Consider the following 6,051-nt stretch of genomic DNA (forward strand, 5'->3'; position numbering starts at 1 on the left):
CTCATCTTCCTGAGTTCAAATCTGACCTCAGATACTGACTAGCTGTGTGACCCTGGGCAAGTCACTTCACCCTGTTTTCCTCAGTGTCCTCAACTGTAAAATGAACTGGAGAAGGAAACAGAAAACCACTCCAGTATCTTTGCCAGGAAAACCCCAAGTGGGGTCACAAAGAGTCCGACAGAATTGAAAATGGGTGAATAATAAAGCTAGTATGAGGATTTGAGCTCAAGTTTTCCTGACAGAGCACCAAGTCCAGTATTCTGTCTAGAATACCAAACTAACATGGTCTCTCCCCTTGAGTGGCTTTACAGTCTTATTTGGAATACAAGATTACACGTCATGAGCGCAATTTCAGCCCCCTCCCCCGAGGGAAGGGGAAACATAAAAATAAAATTAAAGTGCAACATATATGTGTACACACACACACACAGACACCCCTTGTAGCCTACTACAGTACATAGCACACAGTGTCAGGCACGTAGCAGCCCAACTCAGCAAACATTTATGAGGTGCCTACTCTTCTAGACACTGTATGCAAGGTACTGGCTAGCAAGGGCTTAAGCAACTCATTGATTGACAAGAAACAGCTGGAGAAAAATACAACGCCATATGTGTTCAAATTCCAGGTTATGTAGCACAAAGAGTAAATGACATCAGTGCCTGCCTGAATAGCTGGGGAGGATTTCATGCACATGGTGGGAAGTCTTGGCTCTGAAATGATGGGCAGGTGTTGAACTGGTGGAGAGAAGGGGGGAAGGACATTCTGGACTGGAGGGCTGTAACAGCTGTAACCTTTCCCATCCTCAGCACGGACGAGGGGAAAGAGCAAACCCTGGATTCAGGAGACCTAGGTTTTGGTCTTAGCTCTGCTCCAAATGTGTGTGGTAACTTTGTACAAACTGCCTCTCCTGTCTGGACCTCGGTGTCTCCCCTTTGGAAAATGAAGAGGCTGAAGGAAGGGGATGACCTCCAAGGGCCCTTGCAGCCCCAGAGCTGGATGATTTTCTATGTGACCCAGTTTGGCAGTGTTACTAAGACAGGATTGTATGTGTGTGCAGGAATGTGGTCTGAATACCATTTCAATATATCTCCATACACATTCCATCTAATAATAACACTGGTACACATTCCATCCAAAAGGGAATGGCAGCCTCCCTGGCTTCCAAACAAGAACAGAAGCCAAGATTCACTGCAAAAATTGCACAGGCATGCTATTTTTCAGTTGAGCAATGGTCAGATCATCCGAGCACCAAACTGGGAGTGGGAGCCACTCGGCAAATGACTCATTGTGTGAGTTAAGAAGTTGAGTAACCTCTCTGTCTGTTGGAACTAATAATAATGGCCTCACTGAGGTGTTATGGAAAATAATTAAAGTTGCTTAAGTGCTTTGAGATCCAGGGGGGGGAAATGGTGCTTTCCAAGCATATAATTACCACAGTGTAGTCGGTCTGTCAGACTTGCTTCCTCCACTGTGTTCTTTACAGGTGTGAAAAATGACCAAGTCTTTGTTCTTTTCCTGATACAATAATTTTATTGGTCTACTAACCCATGTGGCCTTTAACAGGGACTGAAGGCCACACTGGCAGGAAGAATTAGGAAGGTTGGAGGCAGCTAGAGTATAGGGAAAAGAGGAGCAGGCCTGGAATTAGAAGACAGAATCAAGTCTCAACTCTTCTGCGTACTACTTGTGTGACCTGGGGCAAGAGGCTTCAACCTCCCGTGGCCTCAGTTGTCCTCATATGTAAAATTAAGGGGTGGGACTAGATTTGGGGCTTTTAACTGTTTTATGTGTCATGGATCCCTTTGGCAGTCTAGTTATGCCTATGGACTCTTTGTAATAATGTTTGTAAAATGTAAGGCTTCTGAGGTCCCTTCCAGCTCTAACACTGTATGATCCCTGGACTCTGGGAGCAGAGCATGCTCTGGGTGACCCTTGTTTTGACATACATTGGTCTGGGCTCCTCAGCTGGCTCTGATCACAGTCCCAAATGTTTTTGAAAACTAACCAAGGGCCTGGTCTTTGTTTTGCTGAATGCTTAGTGATTTCTTGTTTGCAGTTCTTACTCTTCCCCCAATATATTCTCTCAGCCTGCAGGTACAGACACTTCCCTTGATTCTAACTAGACTTGGGAAAATACCAGCCATGAAATTATTTAGAGGACTCCACAGCAGGAGATGTAATCACAATGCAGAATAGGGGCTGGGATTGGGCAGAACAAGAGAACAGATGCTAGGAAGGTGGTGAGACAGGACAACCTGGGAAGCTTTCTAGGGAAGGAGGAACCACCGGAAGCCACAGCCTGGCTAGAGAACAAAGGAGCAGCCCTTCCAGGTCAATACAGGATGCAAATCCATCCCCACCCACCAGGGGAAAACATCTGAAAGCCTACTGACATTGAGAGTGGGCAATGGTAACATAGCCTCTTGGGCTGTTAGAACTAAAAGGGACAAATACACTTTCCCTTTTAAGCCCAAAGGAATTAAATGTTTGTTTCCAAAGTATAAAGCATTGAGCTTGAACTGAAATGACCACAGAGGTTTGGGTTTCTCCACTCCACCTCTATTTTCTTGAGTTCTAGCCAGATTAAATGACTTGGTAGTCAGTGGCAGAGATGAGATTGAGACCCAAGGCCTCTGAAACCAAATCCAATTCTGTTGTCACAGCCCTAACAGCACCCACAATTTTCTGACTACACCTGACTATGGTCATTGGGGAACAAATATTACAAATAAGAGTTTAGAGGATGTTGGGAAAGGAAGCCAGTTTAACCCTTTGTTAAAAGCCTAGTCTCATATTTTGTGACAAAATTACATTTGTTTGCCAGAAGGTCTTGAATAAGGAGTGGGAGCTTTTAGTTGAAGTGTGGTATGATGGAAAAAAACCCTGGAGACAGAGTCAAAGGGCCATGGTTAGAATCCCAGGTCTGCCATTTACTACCTGTATGGCCTTTGACAAGTCTTCACCTCCCAGGGCCTCAGTTTCCTCTTCTGTAAAATGGGGGGGAAGGGGAGGAATGGGCTAAATGACCCCTAAGGTCCCTTCCTGCTCTAAATCTTTGATCCTATGTCATTATCATTAGTTATTGCTAGTGGCTTCCTTTTTTCTCTCCCCTCCTAGGGCCTCCTCTCAGCTTGAAGAATTCCTGCTCAATCTTTAAAGCAAAAGCTGTTTTTTCCGGAAGCCTGTTGGGACCCCCCCCCAGTTGCTAATTTCCTTTCCCTATGTCCGACCTCCGGTAACTCTTTTTTGGTCAGCTCTTGTGCCCTTCTTGTGTATTATTTTGCATTCTAGTTATTTGTATAAAATGAATGCTAATGCCTTTTTTTCTGTCTATGAATTCTCATTTATCCAGTCTACATCATGTTTGGACATAGTTATTTATATATTGTCGCCTCCGTTAGACTGTGACCTCCCTAAGAGCAGTGACTGTCTTTGGCCTTTCTTTGTATCCCCAGGGCTTAGCACAGTGTCTGGCATGTAGTGGGTGCTTAATCAGTCTTGCTGACTTGCATATGGGCTTTAACCTGACCTATAAGTTCTATCAGTGCAGGGGTCCTTTCTTATCTAAACTTCAGATTTCTACCCATCTCTCCCCACCAGTTGTTGTTCAGTTTGTTTCAGTTGTGTCCAACTCTTCACGACCCAGTGGTTTGACATTTCCTTCTCCAGCTCATTTTACAGATGAGGAAATGGAGGCAAACAGGGTGAAGTGACTTTCCCAGGGTCACATAGCTCATATGTGAACCTAGGTCTTCTTGATTCCAAAGCCCAATACTTGATGCACTACATTGTGAAGCAAGAAATATTTTTGAACAATTTAGCAAAAAATAAATAAATAAATAAGCTTCTATTATGTGCAAGGCCCTCCATTGTAGCCCTCCTTCAAAGGTTCATTGTGTCATGGAGGTGATTCTGAGTTCTCTGATGCTGTGCCAGTGAAGCACCAGCTCTGGCAGCTTCTACCGTATCAGAAAGGTTTGGAGCACAGGCTGGCTGGGGGCACCTTGTCAATAATTCTCTTAGTGTGTAGAAGACAAAATCACAGCTACTTGAAGCATGCCAAGAATGTACTAGGGCAGGGGTGGGGAACCTGCAGCCCTGAGGCCACATGTGGCCTTCTAGGTCCTTGGGTGCAGCATTTTGACTGAGTCCCAGTTTTACAGAACAAATCCTTTTATTAAAGGGAATTTTTCTGTGATGTTTGGATTCAGTCAAAGGGCCACACTTGACGACCTAAAGGGCCCCATGTGGCCTCGAGGATGCAGGTTCCCCACCCCTGTGCTAGGGGATCCAAAGGTAAAATTGCCAATCAGGTATGAGAATGACTGTTTCTTTGGGGACTTGAGCCAAGAAAACCCCACTGGAGTTTAAGGTGAAACACACACCTTGGAGCAGGGGTTCTTAACCTTTGTGTGTGTCCTGGACCCCTCTGGCAGGCAGTCTTCTGAAGCCTATAGATGGACCCCCTCTCAGAATCACATTTTTACATGTATAAAGTAAAATACATAGGATTACAAAGGACACTAGTCATATTGAAAAACAGTAACCATACTATTAAAAACAAACAAAAAACAGTTCTGGTACCAGAGGTTAAGAACCCCTGCTTTAGAGTTTGACCGTGTGGCTGGAGCCTAGGTATCCCAGACTGGCAGCAGACCCAAACTGTAGGTGGAGGGTTTTGGAACAGCAACTGAAACTCTGTTAAAGGTTGACAGGTGCTACAGACCTGTAGGTAGTCATCCAAGCAACAGCAACTGACATGGCTGAAGCCATTTCAGAGAGATTAGGAAAGATCGAGGCTAAAAGTTGGGAATGTAGTTTTTTTTTTTTTAATTTACATTTTTATTGATGCCTTTAGCCTTCATATCACCTTCATTTCCAAATGTATTCTCCCCTTCTGCACCCCAACTGCCTTAGTCTTTTACAAAGAGTGAAAGATGGGGGAAGGGCACAAGAAGCAGTCTGGGGAAAACTAGCCAACACATTAACCGAGTCTAAAATTATATGGGTGCTCCACATCTGTAGTTCCCCTACACATACATACAGTCACCTCTGCAAAGAAGGGAGGGAGGTGTATTTTGAGGTATGGACTTGAAGAAAAATTTTGAGTCAGCAAGCATGTCCCTCCTCCAACCAAAGTGATGACATGTCAAAGTTAGAAAAAAAAAACTGGACTCTTGAGTCAGAAGACATGAGTTAAAGTCCTTCTGCTATTTGCTGCTGGTGTACACTGAACAAGTCACTCAATCTCACTGAACCTCAGTTCCCTCATCTGTAAAATGGGGACAAGAATAATTGTATTGCCTCTTCTAAGTTTATTGTCTAAGGAAAGTATTTTGGTAAAAGGCTGCAGAAATGGGAGCTGATAATCAATTATAACGATGATATGGGTGGAGGAAAATGGAAAGATGTGGAGAGAAGAGAGGAGTATTCAGATCTGGAGAAGCCACAAAATAACTAAAGAACAGGAACGACGCCTATGATTTCATGAATATAGAGAATGAACAAACATCTCAGATAATGGTACCTTCTCTGTGACTTACAGCCTTAGAGAATTGGCTAGAGCACCACATGTGTCATAGCGGAAAACTTGAACCCAGTTCCTCTTGGTCTTGGGGCTGGCTCTCTAGGTACTGAACCATGATACCTCTCCAAAGGCGACAAAAATACTGACCTTGACTTGAATACAGGACTAGGAAGGAACAAAAAGGTAATTATACAGTGGTAGGAAAGTAAGGGCTACGGAAAAGTATTAACTACATACTGGGGTGTATGGGGTGGCAAGGAGGACTAGCACCTCCAGTTGTGAGGGCTTGCCGAGCACTTTTCAGGGCTGCTCATCCACCTGTGGTATCTAACTGGAACTCCACTCCCACCTGTGGTTCCAAGAAGCTGTAGCATATGTAGCGGCCACACACTGGTAAACTGTTTCAGCAGATGGACTAAACTAGGTTGAGGGTAACCAACTGGCTTTTGGTGAGTTGGAGGGGTTGAGGGGTGGGGAGTGTACCCTAAGCATATGAGACTTTCCCCAGTGGAATGGGAGAATG

The sequence above is a fragment of the Vombatus ursinus genome, unplaced genomic scaffold (genome assembly GCF_900497805.2).
Source record: "Vombatus ursinus unplaced genomic scaffold, bare-nosed wombat genome assembly UNPS02004596.1, whole genome shotgun sequence".
Classification (NCBI taxonomy): domain Eukaryota; kingdom Metazoa; phylum Chordata; class Mammalia; order Diprotodontia; family Vombatidae; genus Vombatus; species Vombatus ursinus.